The following is a 17,590-nucleotide window of genomic DNA, read 5'->3' on the forward strand; positions in this document are numbered from 1 at the left end:
TGGGTCAGCTGTCCCAGCTGTGTCCCCTCCCAACTCCTTGTGCCCCTCCAGCCTGCTCGCTGGTGGGGTGGGGTGAGAGGCAGAAAAGGCCTGGACTCTGTGTAAGCACTGCTCAGCAATAACAAAAACATCCCTGTATTATCAACACTGTTTTCAGCACAAATCCAAAACATAACACCTTACTAGCTACTATGAAGAAAATTAGCTTTATCTGAGCCAAAACCAGCACATTAGGGCTTCATGATTTTAAGTCCCCTAGTTAGGAAAATACTGGTCTTTAATTGTCTTTATGCACTTACTAATGATACAAAGCAAAGCATTTCTGGTAGTTCAGAAGTGAAAGGTGGAGCTAATAGGAAGATGCTATAATGTAAAACACACTGATCTTCTATTACTGCCTTAGTATCTGTAGTAAACTGGTTAGTTATCTTTGAAGTGGTTGGAGTGGTGTGTATGTGCATGTGTATATATATATTTGGGAATCAAAACAGTACATCTTACTACTGTGCATAAACAATATTGATGTCACCTAAAAATGAACCCTTCTGATATTGGACTGGAATGTTACAAAGTTTCTGTAAGCTCAGTCTTGCAGTAGAGAAAAGTACATGTGGTAAATGAAATGGAAAATTCTTTTTTCTGGAAAATTATTGTCTTCTTTGTATAGGTTTAAATTGTAAATTTAATTGTTAATGTCTTGAGATGTGAGTAGTTAAGGGTTTTCTCCTCCCCATCTTCAAGTACGTCTTGTTAAACGTATGAAAGTCTAAGCTTAGATAATGTTGCAGCTGTGCAGTGCCTGCTAGTATTTATTAACTATATAATAATTTGTGTAGTGTACCTTCCCCTCCACCTTCTGCAGGAGCAGCTGTGTTGGTTTGATGCAGCCAGTGATTAGAGGCACAGAGTGCTATTTTAAAGAATTTGTTGGTGTTTTCTTGCCTCCTTTTCTTGAAAAGAAAATACTTAAAATATACATTTGCTCTTCTTGGAGTCTCATGAGGCAGACTTTATCTTCGCTTTTCTTGGCTTACACTTACGCTTTATGGACTGGAGTTGAGTGTATTATTCACCTGGTAGTTATGGAGCCAGAATCTGCATTGTTACTTTCTTGGGAACGTGGTGGTGTGGTGTCAGCACAGAATTTGTGTTGTCCACTGTAACTGACAGCTATATTAGTTCAAAAGCAAAGTCTCCTACATAGTGCCTTTCATCCAGAAAGTACCTCATACCAATCTAGAACCCTCTTTTCACATCATTTATTGTTTTTTAGTTCTTTTGGCTGCAGTGGGATGGTTTCTGATCGAGCTGGGCTAAGCAAACTATCTTCACAATATTTATGTATCTATAATGCAAATAATACTGGACTGAGAGCCAGCAGCTTGTTGAATGTTACTGTATTTTGCTAATTCCTCAGGCTGTAATAACAAAATCTGAATTTGACCATGATACGATATCTGAATTTCTCTTGTAACTGGACTTAAAATGTCTTCAGTGGTTTTTTTGGTTGCTAATGTCACTCAGTAGCTCAGACTGACCTTCCACAAGATGGCACTTCAAGTATCCTGATGGAATCTGTTCAGTACTAACATACAGAAAATGATACTGCATTATATATCTCAATTTGTAATGTGCTGCCTTTGATATTTTTTTTAATGTCTTAGGACTGGAATCAGCATGGACAGCTGTATCCCCAGGTACAGACCCTCTGAATGCAGTCACATTGTGTAATCTCGTTCAGACTATCCTGCTCAGCTTTTATGCTTGTTAAGCTGTTTTCCTTGGAAATCTCCATCTAAATATGGCTTGGTCAGTCCTGTTGTGAAGCTGTATGAGATGAAAGCTTTAGGAGGTATGGCTGCAAGCCACTTAATACAGATATGTGGCCAGAAGTCTTCTGAGTGTGTCAGCTGGAGTTCACAAGGACCATGCTGGGTTTAGAGACATGACAATGAAATACTGCAAGAAGAGAGGCAGTATTTTTATGGAGAGTAATATATCTTATTGATTCAATACAAATGTAACTGTATATAACTTTAAAAGCCCTCAAGAAACCATGAATATGTAATTCTGGAATATGTTCAGTTTCTATTGTGGTGTTAATATACCAAGTGCTGAGATTTTCAGATTACTTATCCAGAGGCATGAAAAGTATACTTACATATTTGGAAAAGGCCTCTAATTATGTGGTAAAAAAATCAGATGTTCATCATTATAGGTCTGTAGAAATGATCTGTTTAAACTGTTTGTATTAGCTTTTGAAGCTGTAAAAGGGATTGCAATCTCATTTTTCTCAATGCTGTACAAACATGCTTTGAAAAATATTCCCTGCCCATGCAATATAGCTACAATCAGAGGATAGAAGGTTCAGAGAGCTCAAGTGACTTATCAAATGCTGATCAAATCTGGAGATAACCTTAATATCTAGGTTGGTTTTATCTATCAGGTAACGCTTTTGTTAAATAACAATGTAAACTCTTCCTTTCACATAGATGACTTCTGTAATTCCTCTGCATCTTTCCCACTTGCTATAGAAAGAACTCAGGAAATAACTCTTTTTATGCTAGAGCGATTGTGTCAAGACACAGGACTTCTAAATCTTTCTACCCATTGCTTTTCAAATCATATTCTGAGTTTAAATTAATACTTATAATATCTAGGCATTGCTGAAAAGTGTTCTGAAGCACAGGACAGACAGAAGTAAAGCCCCTTCTGCTACTGTAAGGTGACTGTGGTACTGTCACATCTTCCAACACTTTGAGTGTTGGACAGTGAATAGAGAACCTCCAGGGAGCTATAACAAGCTGTGTAACTGAGTTAGTCCTTGACAAGGATGAAAAACTTTTTATCCCTCTCATAGGACACATTACTTACTGTTGATCTTGCTGAGGATGCACAGGTCAGTTAGAGATATGTCCCTGGGCAGACCAGGTGCCAGTGCTTTCTGCTCTAATATAATTCCCTGTCTTAGAAAGCTGAATGCCTTTGCAAAGTAACAGGCTTCTGGTTTCTCTGGGTGTGAATCTTTATCTTTAACAACATCTCAGACTTGTTCAGATTGATACTTCTAGTTCAACAAAACATTGGAACTATTTCCATTTTTGCATTCTCAGATCTGAGTCTTTTATTCTTCGATTATATAGTAAAACTGAACTTGGAAGTGAAGGGAATGTGATTGCAAAACTGTGGGTGCTTTTGTCTTCATTGAGTTCAGTACTACTTGCAGCTGAACTTCAGACGTGAGTTGTCTTCAGCAAGTTTTTTCTGCCAACTGAATTGTAGGAAATAGTTGGTTGTTAATCACCGATGATGATAAGATTTCTGTTTGCCCATTCCTCATTTTACGGGGGGTGTGTGTGAGATGCAGGTAAAATCCAGCTTATATATAAACAGGCCTTTTCAGACATGACTTGATTTTTTTTTTTTTTTTTTTTGAGATCTGATGAAACACCCTGAATGGGGTAGTTAGAATAAGGGTAAAGGTAAAGTGAGCTCGCTGGCAGTCATTTAATAATATGAGTCAGGGAAGAGGAAGCTAAGAGACAAGTGATCAGTATGGTCTCATCAGTGTGGGTGAGGACAACATCCCAGCTTTGTCAGCATGAATAATACCCTGGAGCTGAAAGGTTAAAAATGTACCTGTCAGTCTCAAACTGGCACTTCAGGAGTTGTCTGCCGAGCTTTTTTAAGGGGCTACAAATATGCAGATGTTAGATTGGAGAAACTAGAGCCCATCTGTTCTGCCCTCAGCACCAGTTAGGGAATTGAAAGAGCAGCTGAAGATGTTTCAAAAGAAAGAAAGGGATCTCTGAACTCCTGTTTTCAAATAAATGGAAGCAGCATGGGCTGCAACAGACTCTGTTCAAAATAACTCCAAATTATTTGCACAGTCTGCTGCTGTAAGCCAGGGGAAGAAAAGACTTGCAGATATAACTTAAGCTGCTACCATAAATACAACTGCAAGCAGGTCAAGGTCTCTATAATCTGTTTGTTTTTATTTATTAACTTGGTGTTTTGCACAAACATTTCATACTCTTGCATCATGTAGGGCTGTGTATTTACTATGTGAGTAGTCTTGTGCCTTCTTTCAGTTATCTTGTCTTCTGAGAAGAGTCTGAATAAGTGTCTTTGGTAGAGGTTGTTCCAGAGACAGGTTAGGAGCACATCCATAAGAAATGGAGAGGGACTGGCAGCCCACAGAGCCATAGACTGTACTTTTTTAACTGGTTAGTGTTACTGTGTTTTACCTATGTACATGGATTGGAAAACATGTTTCTGGGTTTTCCTTTGACAGATGTAGCACGGAGGGAGACTGGTCCAGCTCAAAGCTCTAGAAAAGACTTATGCTCATTTTTAATATTAATTTGTCTTTTTCCATGCTTAGAAATGCAAGTGTGTTTTCTAGGAAAACGCAAAGCCCTACTAGGAAAGGAGCAATCTGATATTAGTTTGATTAATCTTCTCTTTATCAGGTTTCTTCCTAAAACTTTGAGATTACTGCCTTGGTGTGTGGAAAAAACATTGTACCTTTTCCTATATTACAAAACCATCATAATATATCTATTATATAGGAAGGCTAATCCAAATGCCCTTGAAACTAATTGGAATGCTTGCCTTTGCTTCAACAGGCCTTTCTATTTAATGTGGTGTGATTTGGCTCAGACCCTTCTTAAAAACAGAACACACAAGATATTCCAAAATTAAGTTTTCAGGAATGTTGACAGGCCCATTCCCCCCCAATAGCCTCATTCTTGTTAGTGTTTAAGATGAGGAGATTGAAGTGGATAATTAACAAGTATGAGCTGCATTTACAAGCTGAAAAAATGTTTATCGTTTTATGCCTTAAAGACTGACTGCCTTGCTCAACACTAAACTGAGTAAAACCAGGAGGAAAATTATCCTAGTTTTTATGAAGAATGTACTTCTGACAGTAGGGAACTAACTGGCTAAGACTGTATGCAATTCTGGCAGCTATCTTATGGTATCTCAGTTAACAAATTCCCTTTCATCCATCACTGATACTCAGCCAGAAAGAACTCCTTCCTGATACCTGATACTAGGCTGTTAGAATGAAACCCTATAAACTTGAAATTCAGGCTTGTTTTAATGTGTTGCTCAGACACTTTTTGTATGTCTTGGACTTCTTTCAAAACAGCTTTATGTTTAGGAGTTTAAATAAACAAACCAGCAAGGTTTTGTCTAAGTTAGAGGGATGTGGGGTACCTGCTGGCCTCCCCACAGGTAATTTACTCAGTAGACAAAGCATCTCTGGAGGTGTGGGCTAGTGTCATTCAAATGCAATACACTATGATCTGTATTTCCCAGTTTTTAGAGCGATTGTGTGGTGAGCAATGTCCTGTGGAATAGGATGTATTGTGTGACACCTCTCTCCACTGGTGGAGCTGGTTGCTGCTGAAACTAGCAAGTTTCCTCCAAGGAGCTGTTGCACCTAATCAGATAGAGATGGGTTTATTTCCCTTAAGGCTCTTTTTCTCCCTCTGCCAGCTGTGACTAGTGAACCTGCCTTCCTGTACTAGGCACATTCTTTTGCACCAAACACTCCTTCAGCAAGCTGCTGAAATATCTGCTCTGCTCCAGTGAATATGCCAGTATTATTCCCAAACTGGTATTGGGCAACTGATTTCCAAAGACTTTGGCAGAATCTTTAAAGGACTGGAGATGATATTAGGCAGAAGAGGTTTGGCGTGGAGTTCTGCCTGACTCAATTGTTTCATTTCCCAACAGAGTCCCAAACACAAGCTCTCTGCTTCGTGGCATGTTGCTTTTGACGAGCTTATACCTGAACCGAGGCATGAAGCCATCATTTGCAAGTTTTAGAAAAGTATGTTGCTTCTTGGCTGAAGAAATAAGGAACAGAAAAAAAATCACTTGGTAAGTTTCAGTAAGGAATTTTTGTTGGGAAAAACCCTTGGAGGCCGCATAGTTGCAGTATATGAGTCATCTGAAACACATAAAATGAACTGGGTAGTAAAGTCACCATCCCCTTCTGAGAAAATTAAGTTAATTATTATTTCTAGAAGATTAGGAAGAATAGGGGAGAGTGGATAGATGTTTAACAAGTTGACCTTCCAAAGTTCATGGAAGTAATTTCTCAGTACAGGCTAAAGATAAGATCAGAACCTGTGGGACAAACATAGCCCCAGGATAAAAGCAGCATACAAATAGTTTTAACACAAAGTTCAACAAACTTGCTGTAATAGACTGCTTGTTTTAGTTATTAACATATGTATTAGGAAATAAATGCTTGTATATTGGAAAATATGCAAAGTTTCTGTAGAAACTGCAATTCTGTAGAAAATTATAACTTCTTGGAGAGATGTGAAACTGAAAAATAATTTAGCTATAAAGATGCAGGAATATCTAAGTCATAGACTCTTCCTACAGGGGCCTATTATACAGGGATTGTTGGGGGTTTTCAGCAAGAATGCCTGATATGAAATGCACTCTATCCTGGTGATGCTAAAGGATTTAGCAACTGTATCAGAAGAGATGCCTGTTTACAGGAGAACATGCCTGGACAGTGCCTGGGTATGTTACAGGATGCTGCATGGCTGAGGAGACTGCACAGGCACCTAAGGCCAAAAAACCCTACTCACAGCATGCAAATGTGAATTCATTCCTGGGAGATCATATTCTATAACTAAAAATGAACTTGTATTGTAAGTAACTATTACAAATCACTTAGTCTATTGTATTAGAAAGTTTTAGCACTTTTTAATGAGATGCTCAATATTTGTTATTAGGCACAGAAAGGTGTGACAGGTTGTTCTCTTGTAGCATAACAAGAAATCTGGATAATTTTTGTGCTAGAGTAGCCCTGTGGCTGAAGCATAGGCCAGGAGATCTGGGTTCACTCCTTGCCTCTGTTACGGCAATTAGGAAGCAGACGCTTAATATCTGTGAATTGTTTCTGTGTCCTTAAATGATTGAAAGCATTTATTTGACACCCAGTCACACCTATGTGATACTTATGTGACAGACTGACACCCTGTTAAAATTAGAGGTTTTCCTTTACATTATTAAATTCTCCTACTGTTTTGTAAGAGGATTTCTGCTATTATATGTTCATTTGTTTGCCACTCAGTTATTTGATTGGACTTTTTGCTTTTCTACTACACCTTTGTGTATTTGTGACGAACGGTCCACTCTCAGGACACAGCTTAGTAATGACACTGACTTTTAATGGTGTTCCAAGACTAACGCAGGTCAAGTTTCCCAAATGACAGAACAGGGAGAAAACCATCAAGGCTTTATATGGAATGCACTTTGCTTTCAAGATACGAAAGTATCCCAAAGCTAAGTGGTACTCAAAATCCCGTAGCAAGGTTTTATGGGAAACTACAAAAAAAGAGCATATTTTCTAAAACTATATTCCATTGTAATAGTTTGTATTAATAACACAGGTAAAAAACATCATAAAAATCAGAGGGATATATGGAAAGCTTGCATAATTCTATAGCTGCATGTAACTGGAATTATTTTGCTAAAGCTACTTTTGTCTCGTTGTATCTTAAGATCAATGGCTGCCATAACATTTGACCTGAAGTGGAAAGCTTTGATTCAGCAAAGAACTTGAGGATACTAAGCATTGTAACAAATCCTTTCCTCAATTAAAATACTTGATCACATGTCTACCCTTAACCATGAGTGCAGCTGCTCTTTTGTAATCACGTATGCTTAAATTCCAATTAAAATCCATTAAATGGAAAAGGAAAGTAATTCAAGATAATTGTTTGACAGTGATAGGTTTTTTTACCTTCTGAAGCTTGTATGAGTACAATTTATTTCCCAATATAGTTGTGCTCGTAGTTGATATTCTTATTGACAAGCTGAATTGAAGAGTTGAATAAAGTGTCGTGTGTACTCATGTACACTGATGGTAGTGGTTTTGGTAAGTGATGTGAGAAAATGAAAATTCCTTTTAGAATGGAGTGAAGCATGTTACTTTCCTTTTCTTTTTAATCGTAAGTTTAAATTTTTAGATTTTTTTTTTGTTTTAAATCATGTAAGTGAAGAAATAAAATGTGCTTTCTTGGTGTTAAAAATTCGCAATATTCAGATGCAGCTGAAACTATTACATGTTATTCACTGAACTTATAAATTCTCTGAAGAGTACTTTCAGTGGAAAACATGTCCAGAAACTTGTCCAGAAACTCAGTGCTCAACTCTGGAGTCTTGTTACTTTGCAGTGCCAGTCAGCATGCTGGAGCAATTTTGGGCCAGGAGCTGAATTCCTAAGTGCCACAAAACATGCCCATGGCAGGGTGTGCCACCTGATTTTTCAGAGGCACTGACTTTGCAATGCACTGAATGCTGTGTGCCAAAAATCTAGGAATTGATGTTTGTTACAGCTTACCATAGTGGGGACATCAAACATGAGCAAATTGACAACTGGCATGTGGCTTATTGTTGCTGCTGAGACATTTATGAATGCCTGGCTGGCTTTCTTCATGGTTACTAATAAAAAAGCTTTTAACATAAGTCAGCGGGCTCAGGGGTGAGACAAGGGTAGGGAAAGACTGCAGGAAGAGAAGAATGAAGATTATAAGGTAGGCCACAGTGGAAGATGGAGTAAGAGACAATAGATGGAGAATGATGTAGTAGTACAACAGTGACTTGGTTGTATGCTGGGATTGTTGGCCTGAAGTGGAGAAGCAAGACTCGAAGGCCAACAGAATGGGCTTCTTTTCTGGCAAGCCTGCATGCAAAAGGGGGTTTAACATTGCAGTGTGGGTAGCAGACATAGAAGATGTGGCGTGCTCATGCTCAACAGCCTCATCTGGTTTTCCCAGTTGCAGGAAGAGTAGGGAGGGAGTACTTTAGAAGTCCTGCACATTACCTTGGTGCTGCTTAATATCCGTTGTGTCTGTTCCAGGTTAGCTAAGGGTCCAGGTTAGCTAAGGGTTCAGTACATTCACTGGCTGTGCATGTACTTTGCCTCTTTCAAATATGCATGAATAACAGCCACTCCTGAGGCAAACCTATGAGTGACTTTGCATAAGCTCTTCATGTATGCTTTTTTTTCCAGGTGAGAGAAAACGAGCAGATCAAGACCAGGTCAGGGTATGGAGTGCAATATTAGCTCTTTGTGCTTCTCTACTGTGTTTACCGAAGGCCACCTCCCTCCTGAGGTACAAGGTGAGAACATGCTTCCTCCCACACACTGGCCCTTCAGTGAGGTTTGTGAATAAAGTGTATCCAGAAAGTCTCCAAGGGTTTCCACTTTGTTTTTTATCAGGCATGTGGGTGACTGCATTGGTTTGAAGAACAAGGTGTGCGATGCTTCTGTACTGTCATACTACTTCACACTTTTGCACAATTCCTATGTGTTGTCTCACACTCTGGCACAGGTCCAGGCAAGGAAGCTCAGTCAGAGTAGTGACTAGCTTGAACTTGAATCTAAGGTCATGATAAATAGTCCTGTGGAACTGTCAGCTCAGTGTTTACTAGTAGTGAAGCAGATCAAGTGCCAGGAAAGGATGGAGGCCAAACCAGAAGGCTGCTGCATAAACCTGTGGTTTGTCTGTGCTTAGATTACTGGATGATGTGCTGTTTTTCTCGTCTCAGCATATGAGAGATCTGGAGAAGTTCTAGAGGAGGCAAAACAGGTTGACATAAGATATGGAACAGTTTCTGTATTGGGAATAAGTCGGAGGACTGAGAGGAGTATAACAGAAGTATATGGAGCTGAGGGGTGTGGAGAAGGATCAGTTGTGTAATCTCCCTTCAATACAAGTACTAGAGGCCGCATGTGAAATTACTAGGAACTAGATGAAAATAAATGGAAGGCTCTAGCAAGTGAACAAACCTTATCAGATTTCAGCTGGTTCCCTCAGCTGCAAATAGCTTGGAGGTAGGGGAAGACACTAGACAAGCATCATGTGCTTGTCCTGTTCTCTTCTGTGGGTGTCTGCTAATGCCCACTGCTGAGGATGGCATACCAGGCTGGATGGACCCTTTGAGTCAGTCTGGCCTGTCGTATGCTTGTGCCTCTACAGGCAGTGCAGATACAGGGAGCTCTAGTTACCTAGTGTGACAGCTCAGGCACGTGTTCAGGCACAGCAGGCTGCAACAGCAGAGGCAAGGAGGTAAGCTCCCCATGACACGGCAGAATAGCTCTGATCTGCAGTTATTACTGAGAGCCTTGAATGTAAACCTTCAGGGTATCAGGAGTGCAAAAGAAGGCTTTAGATAGCACCCTGGTCAGAGCTCCCAGGGAGCCGCTATCAGATAGCCTGCACTTCTGGTCACCTTGGTGCCGCACCATTCTGCCCTGCTGAGCACATATGAGTCTGCACTGATAAACAGAGCAAGTCAGGTACTTCACTGTCACAGCTCTGCTGCGTGGCTTCAGCCTTGAGGTAAAGGGTCAATGAATATTACAGTCTTCAGGCTCTTTGGTAGAGGTTTTGCTTGATGATTCTAACTTAGCATTTTCACAATCAAGACTAATATTGACCAGGGAACCAGAAATACCTCCTCCTTTTTATCACTGCTTGGGACAATTTCTCTGTGGAAAAACAGAAAAATTGGGGCATGCTGCAGCTGGTCTGACAGCTGCCAAAAATGTGAGTGGATTATAAATAAGTTATTTCTCTCAATAGAATAATTATTGGCAAGGGCTTGTGACTAATCTAGAGTCTCTTATCTCTAGACTAGACATAGCTGCTTGGTAGACAAAAAATAAAGCACGCTAAAAACCAAACCAAAACGAAAGTCATTCAAGCAAAAAATACACCTGAAACAAGAATAGTAAGCTTTTGGTAAAATAGCTGGCGAGGAGAAGCAAGGAAGACACCTTTAGTGAAATTTCTCTGAAAAAAGCAACTTGAACAAGATCTTCAGTGGTTTTGGTTTTTAATCTGTTGGATGCTGAGTATGTATATTGAAAGTAATTCTTGCTACAGCAACATTGCACACTTGTTTCATTGACCTATGCTCAGCTTTAAGCTTTGACATGTGCAAAAATGGATGACTGTCAGCTAAATGTGGAATTACACAAATCACTAGGTATTTCTATAACAAATGCATTGGGGAATTAGTTACTGAATGACTTTATTCTTACACAGAAATCCTGCCTCTTTCTTTCCTGTAAATTCATTGTGCCAAATCTTTTCAGAGTTCATAGTGAATATTCTTGTATGTTCCTAAACCACAGAAATGACCCCAGGATATATGCATGTATTTCAAAATAGCACATTCTATTTTACAGCAAGTGGCAGCTCCTTTCATGTTCTAACCTCCTTAAACTAGTCGAGAAACAGAGCTGTCAATTACAGGTGAGAAACCTTGACCTGTGAAATAATTTTGTTACACTTTAATACATTACTGTTATACTGTGACTAAGTGATAAGACTGTCTTTGAAAAAGATACTGGTTTATCCAGTTTTGTGCAGAACAGTTCCAAGGGACTTTAAATTTCACTCCTGGCAGTCAGTGTTACAGCACATGGTGCTACTGTGAGGGGAAATTGGGGTCTAAGAAAAACTTACGTTTGAATATATCACTTCAGCTGATCTTTCAATCCGCATGAAAGCCCTGTTAAGAGGAAGGAACTTGCATGCTAAAATCTCTTAAAATTTCCCAGAGACTCTTAAAGTTACAGCAGAAAGAAAATGTTGCAAGTCAGGAACATCAGAATTGGTAACCTGGATCTAAGCAGCACCTACCTCTGATAGTCAGTATCAGCTGCTTAAGAGGAAGATGAAAATAAACCTGGGGGTAGGAAGTTGTAGGATAACTCTAGCACAGTCCTTTTCTAGACCCTCACAGCTAAAAACTATTGTGCTCTGCTGCAAAAATGCTTATTTTTCTTTTAAGAAATCAATCATGCTGTCTATATTAGCTCTGGATGCCCTTAGCTGTACATGTTTCTAAACCTTTCAGGAATGCTACTAAATCCTGTATCTTAAGTGATTCTTGATCTTGATAAAGTAAAGAAAAGAAAACTTTGAAGTTAGGCTAAAGAGCTGCAGAATGGCTTAAGCTGTGGCAAGGAAATCGATCCAAGAATCTCCAAAAGCTTTCTGCAGCCCTTTGCATTACATGCTCCTTTTCCAGTTTTGAATTACCCACTTGTATTTGAAAATTACTGTTTTGCCTTGAGGGAAAATATGTACAGAAAAGATGCTCAGTGCTCACAGTTAGGCTGTACCTCCTACTTCAAGGTTTCTTCTCTGTTGGTTATTCCAGTCAAGAAACCGTGAGCATCAGCTTTTGTAGGATATTTTCTGCTTTGGGGCATATGCTTGCCAAGTTGCTCAATCTGGCACATCATAATATGATACAGCAGTTTATTAAATTAGGCTATCAGTTGCTAAATGGCAGTATAGATTAAAAGAACATAACTGAACACTGACTTTAAGGTTGTAGAGACTAAAGGCTGTGTCTTCAAATGATCCTGCTATCCTGAACTCATGTAAATATTTATGAATATATTGACGTTAAGATAAGAAGACGAAAATTCCCTACCAGCTTCATGTGCAGTTTAATCTTTGACTAGGTCATAGCTGTTGTTTGTTTGAAATGAAAGTGCACGTGTTTACTTTTTCCCCAAACCACATCAATGTTGAGATCATGATCTGAGTGCAGTGCATGTGAGCTGAGCTTTCCCCTGCGTGTTACAGGAACAAAGATTCTGCAAAGGCCCAGTCCTTTGGGGAAACAAGCATGGCTGTAATTCCATGAGCCTAAGGACTGCACCTCTTTGCATCCAACTAGTTTTTGAAAGGAAGCATATGTGCTGGGAAGTAGAAAGCATGCTGGATTTGGCTATCATCCCCATACACTGTCATCTGAGGAGAGAACAGTGATCCTCAACTGTTTTCTAAGGCAGACCAGGGGACATGCATGCACAGCCATCCAGCACTCTGGACTGCTTCTCTACATGGTCACTTCACATGTGAATTCAGAGTGACTGTATTTTTGCAAGATATCCACTGCTTATCTGACAGTATAGTGGACTACTTTGTACTTGCTAGGAACATGTTTTTCAGGTTGTGTTTATACAGACTAGCTAGATCTCTGCTAATGCTCTCCATTATTGTTCCCTTAGCCTGGATAGAGAAGATGTGTGAGACCTCCCAATAAGGCATTCTTAGTATGCACTAGAGTGCCTACACAAGTCTTTACTGCAGAATAGCCAAAGATACGACTGCATGAACGTAGACAGTAGAGCTTCGTAGCCCTCCTGGGTAGCATGATTGATTCTCACCTCCCCAAATTTATTTCTTAACAGATGTTTTCAAGACACAGTGGTAGAAGTGGCTGATGCATCTGAACAATGAAGGGTGGTGAAAATCTTTGGTTTGGTCTCATTGATTTAGGAAGACAACCCTCTTAGAGAATGCTTTCAGGGTAATGAGTTGAGAGCAAGGAAAAGCAAAATTCACTGTTTTAAAATAGTTCCAGCAAAATGTAAGGTTTTGCTTTTTCCTTTCCTCAAACAACTTTCCAGGTTACTGGGACAAAACCATTTCAATCATTTATCTGACTGAGAGGTCAATGTTCCTTTGAATAACAGATGGGTGCGGTGAACCTTTATGTCTCTCCCCTTGGACCCAGCTGCCTAAACACTGCAAAAAGAAGTATGAACACAGGACAGATATGGCCTTGACAGGGACATGGGAAAGTTGGACACGTGCTCTGGGCCAAATCTTTCTTTAGAGGAAGCCATGTGAAAGCACAAACACATGTAGGAAGTCGCAAGTATAACTGAGAGCAGAACTGGGTCTCACACTTGCAAAGTTGCCTGAGCTGCTTTTTCTGTCAAGCCTAGCAATTATCTGGGCTTCCCCATGGCTTTTTTACCTCTGCCATTTAGCAGAGCAAGTAACGTACCTCAGAGATCCAGCTGCTGTCAGAGGTGGTGTGGCCACAGCTTGCCACTTCTGATTCGGGAGATGCCAGGACATCTAGAGGGAGCATCTTGCTGATGTGGGTCCAGGTTACGGTGTTGGTGACAAATGTGGGTTTTTTTCAGTTGAAGCAAAAAGAAACCAGGTAAAATGTTTCAGTACTGATGTCAAACCATGTATTATTAAATATGTGGGTTCTAGTTTTGGTGCATAAGCTAACATACTGTTTTGTAAGTGGAAGTTTTTCTGTGTGAAAAGAGTGGAGATGCTTTAGGCAGCAACAGAGCAAAGCTGGATTTTAGGTACTGCACAGACATCATATAGAAGCAAAATATGTGGTCAGCTTTTCTAACACCTGAATTTGAGATTCTGCCTTAGATTAAATGATCTGCACTGAATGTTCTCTTAGGTGGAAAACATGCAGAATTTTGTATTTGTGTTCCACCATAATTGAAAGAAACAACAAAGCACTGCCGTGGCCCATGGAGGATCACACTGGGAGTGTTCCTCTAATTACAAAGAGCCAGCAGAACATGAAGTTCTAATGTGTGAAACAAAGTAGTATGTCATGATAATTTGGCACATAGTGATGGTACACCTTAAGTTTGGCTAGAGGGGAGGGTGGGTGCTACAGAGGTACTGTAAGAAGTGTTCCGCCATGAGCTGTCAGCAGCAGAGGTAACAGCAATGAATTCTGACACCAGAGGGGTGTTACTCCTTAAGCTCCCCCAAATCAGAGGACAGCAGAATCAGGGCTATCTGGCATGTCTCATGAGTAGAACTTAGTGACCTGAGGTGAAAAGTCAGTTGGTAACAAGGAAATTTCTTGCAACAAGAGATGGTTCAGGTGCAAAATGTTCCCCCAGAACAGTGCTATGGCTCTGTCCATGCTTCCTGGCATATTATTCAAATTTTACCTTGGTAAAACATAGCATCAACTTGTTGGAGTTCTGAGAACTATATTATGGCTGACCTAAAGGGAAACAAACTGACCTTGGCAACAAATGCACCCAAGATTGCTGATACTGTGGACTGCAGACTTGCAACTGTATGACTTGAAGGTGGAATGAATGACAACCATGAAGTCTGCCCCTCTTTTCTGCAGGCCAAAACCTTCTCGGGGGGGACTGATGAGTTGTACAGTGTTTTGAATTCCTCCGTACACCCTGATAGGGGATGATTTGCCTAGCTACCATTATATTATGTGTAAGGCTTATTCCTATAAAAGCAAATGTAGTGCTCTACCCCTGTGCCCTGTGTTTTTGCAAGTACAGATGAAGATAACATTGGTCCTTTACATTATCTGAAGGCAGTCCTTAATGTCATAGGTCCTATTTAAAAAAAAAACCAAACAACTTTTTAAAGAAGGAATCTTTTCACAAGCTGCTGCATAAATATTATTTTGCTTTGGCTAGATCATTTGGTGGTGTCTTGCTAATCTAGCTTAGTATCTGTTTTCTCGATAATGTTCATTAGAGGCTAAGCTTTACTATCTTATTTTTTAAAAGGAAAACGTTTAAAGAACAGAGGAGAAACCCTTGCAAATAATCCATTTAGCTGACAGTGTCTGCTTAAGTGACAAATCTATTTGTACCCTGTGATAGAGATCTGGACTCTTCAGATCTCAGCTGGAGTATAGTGCAATACACCTCAATGAATGAGCCTACAGACTAGTAGTTTAGATGAGTTTTTCTTTAAAAATCTGAAGCCCTCTAAAGACCCTTAAATCTGCATCAATAAAATGTTTTATCAGTTTGTGCAAAGAAAGGAGTTAGTGTTGTTAGTCAACTGCTTACTCTGACAGCTATGAAGTGCAAAGTCATGCTGGAAGTCTATATAAGCTTTTTACTTGGGCACTTAACTAATCTGAATATACTGCTTGCAATTAATCGGGAAGAAAATATAAGTGAATTGCATAAATTTGTAGGTCAAAGGCTGGCTGCCAGGTCAAGTGCAGATTGCACAATTACTTCCTCTTCTGGAAAGTTTGTGCAGACAAAGTGTTGGGCTGAATTATTTGTTTCTAGATGAGGAACACGAGAAGAAACAGTAACATTGATATATATTCCATGTGATGTGTTTGTTGGGATATCTATAAAAAATAAGCCCCCAAATTGCTGTATTCAATGGTCTTATTGTACAAGCAAATAAAAGACAGCAGGTTATTGTTGTACATTAACATTTTCTTGTAAAGAATTATACTCTGTGCAAAAATATGATGGAGCTTGTGGTTTTGGAAAGACATCCTGGCTTTATTTGCGGAGGTAATACAGATTCTAGTTTTCCAAATTCTGGTGGGAAGTGGAGAGGATCTCCTCTTCTCGTACATAGAGCACAACTTTATTTCTGCAGGTTTGCACACATAGGAAGTATTCCTGATTTTACTGCTTATAAAGTCTGCCAAACCATCATATGGCTTCCTCTTGTATCTATGCTATGAGCATGTATGGACTTGAACATCTTTGTTCTAAAACACTGACATGCAACACTGCAATGTATTGAAGAAGGCTTTTGAAAAACCTGGCAACAGGACAGTCTTAAATCACCTAACCAAACAAATGCCTTAGTTTCTCTGGAAGCTTAATTTTTCCTTGACTGATACATGTACATTTGTTACCTGCCAATAAATATCTGAATAATGCATATAAAAGCCTTTTCTCCTGTCAAAAAATCAGTATGAGTTATTTAAGAGCTCTGTGCAAATGCTACCTTGGATGAAGGCCCAGGCAACTTGAAAGACCTTAAAAAATAAAATAATAATAAAAAAACCCCAAACCAAACCCCAAACCCACCACTCCTCAGTCTGATAAGTATTTACTGAGTCAGATTTTCAGAGGAATCCCTGTTAGTTAAATTTTAAGTGAAATGATGGCTTCATAATTATTAAAACAACTTATTCTGGTGGAATTAAAATAGATTATGAAGCATCCTACTTTGATGTGGATTGTGAGTACAGAATTCTTTCTTATGAACTGTTTTTATCTTTTATATCACGTGGTTGAAAGTATGCATCTTAACTGGGTATCAGCAGTCCTCCTGATTCCCTGGAGACTGTAGTTTCAAAACAGATGACCTCAGAGATAAAAATATGCTGCACTTACTACTTGAACTGAACACTTTGGCACAAATTTATTTCATTTGTTAAGGGCACTTTAAATTTAGCAAGCTTGATCGATTATTCCACTGAATTGAGTAAGATATCTTGGATAAAAATCGTGGTAAGTTTCAAGTTTTACGGGAAGTAGTCAGACTCATTTTACCGCTACTGTGCAACAGGTTTATAAGACTTTATCTCACTGAAGAAAAAAAGATAAACTGAAGTCCATCTTTTCAGACCCACTATATCTATGATATAAGGTGAAACTAAACCCACAAACTGTCCAAAGTAGGAAGTAAGTAATCACATTTTCTTGTCCTTTTGTGGCCAAAGATATGACTCGTTTTAAAGCAAGCATACAGTGCTATCCTATCACTTTCATTCCCACCTGTAACTATAACCAGCAGTTTTTCTTTTAAATACAGAGGAAAAACCCAGTTCTGCCACAGGAAGCATTGCATTTTATAGGGTCTCAGGTTTAGCCCTGAGTGTTAAAAATGAAGATATTTGTTCAGTGCAGGACTTCTGCCATGCATGGTTCCTATAAGCCTGCTTTTGCTGTAGTCATGTAGTCAGCTGAACATTACTAAGGAAGATCACTACATCATTCATTCAC

This window comes from Haliaeetus albicilla, chromosome 10, assembly GCF_947461875.1.
Source record: "Haliaeetus albicilla chromosome 10, bHalAlb1.1, whole genome shotgun sequence".
In the NCBI taxonomy this organism is placed as follows: Eukaryota; Metazoa; Chordata; class Aves; order Accipitriformes; family Accipitridae; genus Haliaeetus; species Haliaeetus albicilla.